This window comes from Nelumbo nucifera, chromosome 1, assembly GCF_055504915.1.
Source record: "Nelumbo nucifera cultivar China Antique chromosome 1, China Antique-T2T, whole genome shotgun sequence".
In the NCBI taxonomy this organism is placed as follows: domain Eukaryota; kingdom Viridiplantae; phylum Streptophyta; class Magnoliopsida; order Proteales; family Nelumbonaceae; genus Nelumbo; species Nelumbo nucifera.
Window position 1 is genome coordinate 90799663 of NC_142649.1, and position 13219 is coordinate 90812881.

Sequence of the window (13219 nt, forward strand, 5' to 3'; positions counted from 1 at the left end):
ACGCTTTTGGCGTCCATATGATGGATCTTACCATTCTTTCAGACCCCACAGCTTCTTCTACTTCATGAATTGATTTGCAATGGCGAGGAACTTTTCCATGGTTGCCGGTGGGTTTAGCTTCATTTCCCTATGCAGCTCAGGGTGGTATACACCATTTTTGGCTATTGTCAACTGCACAGAGGGATCAAGATCTAGAATCTGCAAGTGTTCCATGTTGAATCGCCATACATATTCTCGTAGTGTCTCGTTTGGCTTCTAGACTACGTTAAGCAGGCAGGTCACAGACTTTGATTGTCTCCTGTTGGTTGCGAACTGGATTGTGAACATATTAGCGAATCGATCCCATTTTTTAATGGAACCTGGGGCCAATCTCGAATACCAAAGCCAGGCTTCTTCTTTTAATGTGGTTGGAAAGGCGATGCACATACATGCGTCGTTGGCCCATGGAGCAACATAAGGGCTTGAAAACTATTTGCATGTTCATTCAAATTTATGGTTCCCTTGTATGTTTTGAGAGAAGATGCCCTGAAGTTTTTATGTCTTGGCGCCTTAAGTATCTCTGGCGCCAAGGGGGGAAGCTTAAGTCAATCGAGGTTGCTCGGGTAGCGTACCGGCCTGGCTTACTGCCTTGTTGCTTAGCTTACTTACTTCCTTGTTGTTCACTTCGCTTCCTGATGCCTCCCTAGTTGGAGTGAGTTGGCTTTTCTTCCCAGCGCGGTGAAAGCACATTCTGCGCTTTTTCTTTGTCCTTGTGGATGAGCTGGCGGCCTCGGTCCCAACAGGAGCCGCAACTCAACTCTCCATCGATAGCTAGTTGTTATTGAAGGCCACGTTGTTGATGGGAGGCTGGTTGTTAGTGTTACTTGGTACACCATTGGATCCTTGAATCTAGCTACGGACTGGGGCCAGGTCGATGCGGCCGACCTGATTCAGTACGGCATTCTGCTGGAGAGATACCTACTTATTGTTCCAAGGCACCTACTAGTTGTACTAAGGTACCTGCTCAAGAGGCACCTGCTAGCGTTGGTGTTGTTGCTGCTATTGTTGTTGTTGTTGTTGTTGTTGTTGTCCTACTACAGAGGCGGATTTGTTTTCCCAAGATTTGAGTTGATCGCTCATTCCCTGCACGCAACGTACCAAATCATAGAACTGGCGTGTGTCTACTGCTGTAGGAGCTACTATGGGCTTGATTGTAGGAGGAGGCACATTCACATTTTCTGGTACAATTACGGGGTGTAGAGGAACGTCGATCTGCCCAATAGTAATGGTGGGGATTCGACCATTATCATTGTTATTGTTGTTGTTGTTACTAACAAGCTTGTTGCTTGAGGAAGCCATTTCTTAACTTTCGAAAAACAGTAATAGAGAACTTAGCTTTTGTAGCGTGTTCCCACAGGCAGCACCAATTGATGTCGTGCAATTCAGATGATCCCTCGTGTGTTGTGACTCGGACTCTGACAAGATGTCTATCTGGCTGGGTCGAGCTAATGTTTGAATGTCCAAGTGGATGTGTGCTACAAGGAGTAGAAGATGAGAGTACCCGGGTATCTTTTACCCGGGGAGGGCACTCCAATTCTTAAGTTAGTAGGTGTTTGAGAAGTTTTCAAAGAGAATGAGAGAGCTCTAGAAGGTTTAGTGCGCGTATCTTTTTGAGTGGGTTTGGGTGCCTTTTATAGGTCCTTGGACTCATGGGATTCAGGGTAACGGTCTTGAGCTCTTTATAGAGTCATTCTCCTATTTTCCTGGTGCGTTAATGTGTCAGTTATTGGATCCTCGCAGAGGTTACGGTTTGTCTAAGTCGAGGCATGCAACATGGTGAGTCGTTCTAACAGTCGCGCTATTGGCGCCTTTGGTAGCAAACTGTTGGGGGTGGTTAGCGAGCTCTTCTTCGTAGGTTGCCTTAGGTTCTCTCAGCTCGGTCGGCTCCTAGAACAAGTTGCCATAATCTTACGGGGTCTTCCAGCTCAGCCTTTCCGAGGTGAAGGTCGGCCCAAGCGAGGTGCTCCAAGCTAACTTACTGAGCTAGTATGCTGACTCAGCACCGATGTGTCATCCGGAAGCCATGTAACGATTGGGAGGACCAAATTACCCCATCATCAATAACTAATGTGGACTGCCAAAGAAGTTATCGGCTCCTACCTGATCGGAGGAATTGTGTCTGACCAAAAACATTTTTAACTTAAAATTTAAGGTTTAAGGTGAGAGTTTATAAATTTAGGGGTTTAGATTTTAGGTTTTAAGGTATAAGGTTAGGGTTTATGGTTTAAAATTTAAGATTTTCATGAGGTGGCCAGACAAAAGCATTAAACCATGACAGGATCCAATATATACTCTTTCAATTGCCACACCTTCAACAACTTAGGCCCTGTTTGGTTCTCAAGAATAAGGGTCTGGAATCGGAATCAGAATCGGCTATTCCAATTCTAGTTGTTTGGTTGGGCAGAACTGGAATTCCATTCCCATTCCTGTTGGAATGCCATTCCCCCATTTGAGGGAATGGCCATCCCCTTCCCCTCCCTTGGGAATGAAATCTCATTCCTGCTGATTCCAATCCATTCCCATTCCTGTCTGAACCAAATAGACTATGAGAATATGCGATTCCAATTCCAACTGTGGGCCAAACAAACCCTTAGTAAAATATCAAATCCTACCCTCACCAGGGTTGGAGGAAGCCCCAAAAATGGGAAAAATGTGAAGCAACAACCTTTATTCAGTTGCCACGAAAATAGTTTTAAGGTGGGTAAAGTGCATATCATATCTCATTAAAAATTGAAAATAATAAAAAATCAAAAAAATGTTGAAAGATCCAAGAATATCAAAAACCTCTAATGACTGAGATTTAAAACCAAAATCCATATCCGATCAATCTTTTATAATCCAAGTTGGATTTGACCATTTAAACTGTATACGTATCCAAGTCCAATCCAAATATAAATTGATCCACTTTTACTTAATCGGCTTTAAATATGACTGAAAGGTAAAGTCATACACCCATACCAAATGTGTGAATATATATATATATATATATATATATATATATATGTATGTATGTATGTATGTATGTATGTATGTATGTATGTATGTATGTTGGGGGGGCATGTGATGTACAGGCTTTGTTAAGTGAAAATAACAATAGAAACACTTAACAGAAGATATTTTTTTATATTTTCACTTTTTAAATAATTCACGGTTATAATGTTTTATATACTATTTTTAATATTTTTATCATAGAAAAATAAAAAGAATTGATTTCAGCTAAATTAATCGTCTAATCTATAATAAATAACAATAGTTTAATCTCCATTAATTATTGAAAATTTAATAGAAAATATACAAAATTATTGAAAATAATTTATAACAAAAATACAATCAATAATCACTAAAATATAATAATTACAAAAATATAGTAAATATTGAAAATATATTAAATTACTCAATAAATAGTGTAATATCCAATAATAGTTTATCTCTAATAAATATTAATTAATAAATTATAATGAAAATACATAATTACCAAAAATAAATTTATAAAATAATAGAATAATCCAAAAAGTACAATAAGATAAATTTCAAATAGTTAGATGACAATAGTTTAATCACCAATAATTATTGAAAATTACAATTAAATAACAAAACAAAAATATATTTAAAATAATTATTGAAAATATATTTATGAAAAAATGCAATAAATAATTACTTAAACACAATAAATATTAATTTTAGTATATATAATTATATAATAGCTATATATAAATATTTTAGAATTTTATTAATAAATATTATTTTTTCTAAAAATTATTAATTGATATAAGTGAAATAATGTTTCTATTGTTAGTACAATAACAACTATAATTATTATTCTATTTCTAATATCTATTAAAAAATATATTTTTTAATTTATTACATATTTTTTTTATTTGGAAGCTACAATGCCTTCTAAATCATTTAATCTCTTTTTCATTATTTCAATAATATTTAAAAAAGTTTAAATTATTTATATTTTATATCCTTATTATCCAATATTATTAAATTTATTATAATTATTGTTGTGTTCTTAATAATTTTTAAATTTATTACATAATTTCATTATTAATATATTTTTGTTATTAAAATAATATTTCAAATATGATTTAGTTATTAAGTTTTTTATATATTTAAAATATTATGTAGTTTCTTAAATAGATTCATTATTCATGTTTGTAAAATATTAACTATTTATTAAATTAAATAGTCCATAAAATTATAATTTATACTATTATTACATAATTTTGTTATTTAAAATATTTAAACTTTTTTATTTAAAATTTATTTATTTTAAAGTTATTTCATAATATAAAATATTTTGTTATATACTTATTTATCTATTTTTAATGTAGAGATAATGAGAAGATCTAGCCGTAGGACTATTTTTGTACTTTTACTTTTCTTTGTTGTACAACTATTCTTTATACTCTCTTTCTTTTGTTCACTAAGGGCAGATTTGTCCTTTTACATTTTTAATATAAATATTACTTTTAGGGTGTCGACTAACACATTATTTCACACCCACCAAATTTGGTGTCTCTTTCTTTCTCTCTTTCTAAACTTTCGACTTGACTCTGACATGGTATCAGAGTAGGTCATGACCTAATCTATAAATAACATCTCATTGATAATCTCTATTACTCCTGGTTCAAGAACTCTTGAATAGTGTTCGAGAGGTTCTTGAGTTTCCTTTAATCCTCTTCCTAGATCGGCTACAGACCCGAAATTTATAGATCATTTTCCTGGACTATTGCGCCATCAGATTCACCTTTCTTCTTAGATCTCCTTGTAGAGACATCGGATCAGCTTGAAATGTTAGATCTGGTGTCGCCCAGAGCATATCTATTGAATCCCTTTGGTTTGGTTTGGATCAGTCTTGATTTTGAGGGGTTTTGATCCACTCTTCAATTTGGCAAAACATTACAGTTACCATTTTTTGGACGCAGTTGAAAGGTATTCTCTTTTTTCTTCCTCTGGTTCAAACCTTATTGGTTTTCTAGAAGTGTGTGTTGTTGCCTTTTGTCTCCCAGTAGCATCAGAAAGGGTGGAGGTTCTTCCTATTAAATTCAATGGTACAAACTACGCATTATGGAAGTTTAACTTTCAATTCCATGTCGAAGCTGATGTGAATAAAAATTATCATATTCTTATCTCTGATATTCAGACTTTTAAAAAATTAGTACTTAATTGGACTCATTGTTCTGGTATTTTGATTCAGGGCAAGGAAAGAAGTCACAAGAAAGAAAACAAGGCTAATCGGATGATTTTTTATAGTTTCGGCACCGTTCAGTAATCAGGGCCTAACTCTCGTATCCGAGATCCGATTGGGCTGATTCAAGACTCACTGGAAAGATAAGAGAGAAAGCTACAACTTTCATGTTTTGGGATTTCGCAGATTCGGCCTGCATCAAAGTAAAATCCGGGCCCGAAGTCGAGGAAAATTCGTAGGAAGGCCCAATTCGCAGCTGAAGCCCAACTGGCAGAAAAAACTTGCAGCAACCCAATTCACATACGAATGCAAGAACAAGAAAATGAGAAGAGTCCTACCAGATTTAAATTTGTGATGTAATTCTAGAAAGTTAAAGATTGAGATCATTAGATAAGAGATAAGATAAGATAGAATATGATCAGTTTAACCTGGATTATCTATTCTAGAGATAACTCCAAGTGGTTATAACAGCCCCCCTCCCTAAACTATATCAAGGGTTAGGCGAACCAGCTCAAGGTGTGAATCAATAATTGAATTAATCAATTACTGAAATCCCTCTGAAGACAATCAAGAAGATCATCAAGAAACTTCAAGAAGGAGATCAGCAAATCAAGAAAACTTCAAGAAGGAGGTGGCGGCAAGAAGAAGAGGAGATCTCAGCTCCATGGGCGAATTCATGAGTTCTTTCTTTCCTCTTGTTTGCTTTATTTCCTTTATCATGAACTGATATCTAGGGCTGAGGAAAGCCTAACCATGATAATGAATATATTTCTATCATTATGATTTATCCAAGATCGTGATTTCCATATAGTCTATGAGTTATTTGCTTAATGCGATTAGGAGTGGTCGTCTCTTAAGTGATTAGGTTTATATGAATGAATCGGGAGAGGAATTTATATATTCGACCACATGATTCATGGTGTGAATTGAATGGTATATAGGGATATATACGCATGATTCATCTGAATATATGAGTTTTTCTTGCACTTAATGCATTCCTATCATAGAGAACTCTAGTCGAGGGATCGAGGGGTTACTTGAAAGAAATAGGTGTAATATATCTTGGGAAAGAATATTAAATAAAATCGGGAAAAACTTCAGCTTATGGGAATGACAAATGATCTTGGTTAATCGCATCCATTAATATTCATTGGAATGGTTAGGTGGACCAATGGTCCTAGCGATTTCACTCAATCACTACATATTCGGTTATTGATTGCCCTTGCTTTTATTTTCTTTTTCTATTTTCTATTTTCAGTAGTTCTTACTCTTCAATCTGAAATTCGATTGTCCAAATAATTAGGGAAGGCTGTAGTTCTAATACTTATTTTGTTAAATCCCCGTGGGAATGATATTTTTTATACTACTTGATAAATAGTGCCCTTGCTAAGGTTAGAAGCTAATGGCCTCTGGGGATATCCGGATGGCTCTGCATCTAAAACTGATGACTCTGATATTAAGGAACTTAATCAGTGGAAGATCGACAATGCAAAAATTGCATCATGGATTCTAGGTTCAATCGAAACTGATATTGATATCCCTATGAGAGAGTACAAGACAACCTATGAGATGTACCAGTACCTCGAGAAAGTTTATCAGCAATCGAACACCTCTAGAAAGTATCAGTAGAGGTTGACATCTTCTCATACTATCAACGAGACAAAAAGGTTCATCAACCTTTGGATAGAATATGAGTTAGTTCACATGGGAAAGGATCCTTCAAATTGTTGTATAAAGTACATGAAGGAACACTTTGATAGGAGGAAGATTATTCATTTCCTAATGCATCTAAAGCCTAAGTTTGAAGTCGTCACATCTAATATTCTGAGCCGATGAATACTTCCTGACTTAAATACTATCCTTGGGGAAATTTTGAGAGCAGAAACCAGATTGGCTACACAGACTACACTGGATGGAAGAAAAGATTCTAACATTGATGTCAACTTCTTGGCAACTAAACCAAAAGGGAACAAGGACTTATCTAAGGTATAGTGTTATGAATGTAAGGAGTATGGGCACATTGTCTCCCATTGTAAGAAGAACACATGCACATATAGCAAGCGGGTCAACCATATTATTACTGAATGTCCTACCCAGCCTCAGAAAGGTAATGGATCAAATCAAAAGAAAGGAAGCTACAAAACCTATCAAACTGCTATAGATGGTTCAAATACCTCCTCCCCTATTACTTCAGTAGCTAGCCAAAATGACACCTCCAATGGCATATATAAAGAATTGGATTCGACAACTCATGTCCTTAGTCATCTCCTTTGCCTTCTCTGTTATTGGTTTGTCTGGTAAGTCACCAACCTATTACCCTTCACTGAACCACCTCTAGTATATTGACTCAGGAGCCTCTAACCATATGACACGGGCCACTCGGTCAGTATCCCAAACCCCATCTTTCCAATAAAATATTATCACTGCAAACGGTTAAAGCTAAATATACTTGGTTGTGATGATTTGTATTTATTTACTTTTAAGTCATTCCCATTTCATTTATCCAAAACTTTATTTGTACCTAAGCTTACCACCAGTTTGATTTCTATTGGCCAACTTGTAGAGGAAGGCAACAATGTCTCATTCACTTCTGATGGTTGTTTGATATAAGACCACCAAACTGGGGAGGTGAAGGGGAAGGGACATAGACTAGGAAGACTATTTGTTTTGGAATTTGAGAAGAATAAGGCTGCACTTGCTTCTACTTCGTGTTTGCTTTCTATTACTTCTGGCTTTAAATCTTTTAATTGTAATAATGATTGACATTTGTGGCATAAACACCTTGGCCATCCGTTTTCTAAGAAACTTGATCAGTTATTTGCTTCTAATAGTTTACCTGTTTCTACTGTTTCCTTTGAGAATGTGAATAAAGATTGCATTACCTGTGGTTTATGTAAGAGTCATATTTTACCTTTTCCTTCTCACTCTAAACATGCAACAGTTCCTTTTTATTTAATACATGGTGATGTCTAGTCGTCTCCAGTTGTCTCACGGTTGAGATATAAGTATTTTGTAACCTTCATTAATGACTACACCTGTTTCACTTAGGTTTATTTTCTTCAAAAGAAATCTGAAGTGTACACTATATTTAAACACTTTCACACTTATGTTACTACCAAATTTGATGCTTGGATATGTGTTCTACAATCGGATTCAGGGGGAGAGTATATTGATGGGGACTTCCAAATTTACTTAAAACCAAGGATCAAAGTATTGGTATCGAGTATCATATCGAACAACTTGGATATAGATATGGATACGGATATGCTTTGGAAACGCATGGATACGGATGAAAAAAATGGAAACGCTTAGATACGTTGGAGAAACATATACAAATTCCATAAATATATTAATAATACTAAATTTAAAAACAAATAGTTACAAATAATGTATAAATACAAAGGAAATGTACAATTTAATGGTATATATGATAAAATATATTACAATTAATATAGAAGGATGCATAAATATCACATAATTTTATTAATAATGCATCAATCAAGAGTCCAAGACACATAACATATGCACATATTATTTTTTAATTATTATATCAATTATTTTCTATGTTACTATTTTTAATTTTTTACATTAACAAAAAAGTCAACTAAATATTAAATTCTCAAATGTAAACTAGAATATCAATTAATAATTTATAAAAAATATAATTCAATTTAAAATATATCAAATCTATTAAAATTTCTAAGATATAATATTTAAATTTTTAATTACTAATATAATTATTACATTATTGATAGTTTTGTTTCTATAGTTTTTTATAAAATTAAAAATCATTTTTTGGTATAAATGTTGATTAGTAGAGTTGATAGATTCTATTTAATATTATACTCTCAAATATTTTCTAACATTTTTTATTTTTGTAAATATTTAATATGTTGTTATTTAATATTATACTCTCAAATATTTCTAAACATTTTTAGCATTTCTCTTAAACTTACCACAACTTTTCAAAATGTCTAAAACTCACCATGTCACTTACTTGACGTTAAACAAACTAACGGGTGTTAATATATTACCATTTTAAACTTCATAGAAAAATATAAAATATATACAAAATAAATCCGTGGGTAATAATATATTACCATTTTAATATTTAGACATGAAAAAAGGAAAAATATATAGAAATTACAAAAAATATAAAAAATTATAGAAATTGCAAACAAAATAAAAAATTATTTTTAAATTACAAAAACTATAGAAATTGAAAAACAAAATCAGAAAATAAAAATTGTAGAAAAAACATAACACAAAAATTGTAAATAAATAACAAAAATACAAGAAGATTTATAGATTGTAGAAAATAGAAAAATGTAAAAAATAGAAATTATAAAAAATCATTGGAAATTATAACAAACCACTAAAAATTCAAAAAAAAACAAGAAAATTGAAAACTGAAAAAGATCATTTTTCCACTAACTCACCATTCAAGGGTAATCTGGTTATGATAATTGTTATTTATGCTGACATGGACACCTCTGTTAAGAAGCATTAACAAAGCACTAACGGAAGGTGAGTTTTGAAAAATAAAAACTTACTGACAAGCTAAGTTTTAGACATTTTGAAAAGTTGTGGTGAGTTTAAGAGAAATGTTGAATACTCATGGTGAGTTTTAGACAATTTCCCTTATTTTATTATTAATATTTTAGTTGCATAAATTTCTAGAAATTAAAATCATCTTTTTGTTTTAATGTAGATTTGATAGATTATTTATTCCATAGGTTTATAAAATATCAATTTTGAATATTGTTCTTTACATTTTTTAGTTAAAATTGTTGAACATAAATATATTATTTATTTGAATTACATGTACTATTTAAATGCTATACCTAATAAAAGTTATTTTATTTTAAATATTTACACAAATGTGAAGTTGTCTAAATGGTTTATGAGTTGCCTTAAACATGCCTGTCATCTAGGAGGACTCAGGTTTGAGTCATGCGATTGTCTTTCATTTTTAATAAAAAAGCTCGTGTGTGCTCGCGTGTATCGATCTATATTGCATGGTATACTGATACGTATTTGATACAAGGTGATACGCACCCGTATCGAACGCTCCGATACACATGACTGGTAGGATCGTGTGCCGGGTAAGGCCGATACCGATACGATACACCTCGTATTGGGCATATCGTGTCTATATTTGAATCCTTGCTTAAAACAACATGGAATTCAACCCCAAAAATCCTATCCAAGCACCCCATAACAAAATAGGGTAGCAAAAATGAAGAATGGGCACATCTTGAGTGTAGTCAGAACACTTCTACAAGATTCCCATGTACACTCTTGGTTTTGGGTGGAGGCAACCAACATTGTTGTGTATCTCATTAATCGTTTTTTGTCATCTATTTTGAATGATTCTTCTCCTTTTTAGTCTCTCTTTCACAAACCCCCAGACCTATCTATACTCGGGGTTTTTTGTTGTGTTTGTTTTGTCCACCTTCCACCTCATGAACGCACAAAGTTAACTATACAAAGAGCTTTGTGTGCCTTTATGGGGTATAACGCTAAACATAAAGGGTTCATTTGCTATGATCCTTTGATTTGTCGTATTAGAATATCTCGTAATGTAGTTTTCCTTGAAAATGCCTGCTTTTTTGAATATATTGTAAAATTCCCAGTTCCTTCCATTTCCTTGTTGCACAGTTTTGATTCTACAGGTACCTCAGATATTACATTGTCACTTCTGCAACAACTTCAAACCTACTTTAGAAAGCAACGGCCTTCTTCAGTCTTAATGCCCCCCTCTGCTCTGCCACCAGTTGCTAATCCAATCACTCTAGCTGCCTCAGTAAGTGTACCTAACCTTCCCCCTGAACCTACTACACCCACTTTACGCCATTCCTCTATAATTTCTCGCCCACCTGACCGTTATGGTTTTTCACCAGACCATAGCTCTTTTTGTGTTGTTTTATCTACCACAGACATTTCCAAATATAACCAGTAGGCTATAGTAGAACCACACTATAAAGATGCCATGGATTCTTAGATTCAAACCCTTCTTGAGAATGACACCTAAGACTTGGTCAAAGCTCCACCTGAGACATCTCTCATAGAAAGTCGATGGGTCTACTCTATAAAACCGAAATCCGATAGAAGCCTAGACAGATACAAGGCAAGGTTGGTTACACAAGGCTACAAACAAGAATATGGGATAGACTATGATGAGACATTTGCTCATGTAGATAAAATGACCACTATACGACTTCTGATGGTTGTATCGGTAGCCAAACAATGGATAATCCATTAAATGGATGTCAAGAATGCTTTTCTTCATGGGGAGTTGAAAGAGACAATCTATATGAAGTTCCCTCATCGATATTGTACAGACCCGCAGCTTGTTTGTCGTCTGAAGAACTCACTTTATGGCCTAAAGCAAGCTCCTAGGGCCTGGTTTGAGAAGTTCAGATTTGTCATCACTGATGCTGGATTTATCTAGAGTTCTTATGATTATTCTTTATTCATCTTAAGGCGGAAGTAAGGAGTAACAATATTACTCCTCTATGTTGATTATGTACTCATTACAAGGGATGATACAAAAGGAATTGCTAGGCTACAACAGTTACTCAATGAGTCCTTTAAGATAAAGGACTTGGGGCCTTTGACATATTTCTTGGGACTTGAAGTGAGCAGAAACTCTCGGGGCTATTTTTTTAACCAATAAAAGTATGCGACTAATCTCGTTAAACTAGAAAATCTTAGTGACTCTAAGATTGTGGGCACCCCACTAGAACTGAATTTAAAACTCAACAAAGATGATGGTTCTCTTCTTGAAGATCCTACCCTTTATTGTCAACTAGTGGGCAGTTTAATCTATGTCACCATGACTCAGCTAGATATATCTTATGCAGTTCAGATAGTGAGTCAGTTCATGTCTTCCCCAAGACAACTTCATTTATCTATAGTTCATCGAATCATTAGATATGTGTTAGACACCCTATCACACGGGATATTTTTCTCCTCCTCATCTCCTATTAACCTTATGGCTTATGCGGATGCTCATAGGTTTGATGCCCTAACACCCGACAGTCCACTACTAGTTGGTGTGTATTATTAGGCAACTCTTTTATCTTGTGGAAGTGTAAGAAACAATCCACTATGTCCAAATCTTTCACTGAAGCTTAATATAGGGCTATGTCTTCCGTGTGTAGTGATACCATATGGCTTCGAGCACTTCTATTTGAAATACTTAATGAACCATCATCATATGTTTCTCTCTATGTGGACAATGTCAACGCAATTAAAATTGCTTCCTACCCCGCCTTCCATGAATGCACCAAACACATAGAAGTTGATTGTCACTTCATCCGCGATCTCCTTCTTGAGGGTACCATATCTCTTCCTCACATCTCCTCCAGGCTCCAACTAGCAAACCTGTTGACTAAAGCAATGACTCCAGCTCGGCATCTATTTCTCATGAACGAACTGATACTTATTCCAAGGCATTAGTTTGAGGGGGAGTGTAGAGACAATGAAAAGATCTAGTCATAGGGCTATTTTTGTACTTTTACTCTTCTTTATTGTACAACTATTCTTTGTACTCTCTTTCTTTTGTACACTAAGGGCAGATTTATCATTTTACCTTTTTAATATAAATATAACTTTTAAGGTGCCCACTGTCACATTGTGTCACACCCACCAAATTTGTTGTCTCATTCTCTCTCTTTCTAAACTTTCAACTTGTCTCTAACATTTAATATTTTGTTACTTAAAATATTTAGTTATTAAAATATTTTAAAAAAGTATTTATTTAATAACGTTTAAATAATTTTGTTAGTTAACTTTTTTTAATATTATTTAGTTATTAATTTGAATAATCCATAAAATTATAATTCATATTGTTATTACATAATTCCATTATGAATTTTGTAAAAATATAAAATTGTAGTAACCTGAATGTTATTAAATATATTACAATTATTTTTGTGTTTTTAATAAATATTTGAAAGTTATTACATAATTCATCATAAT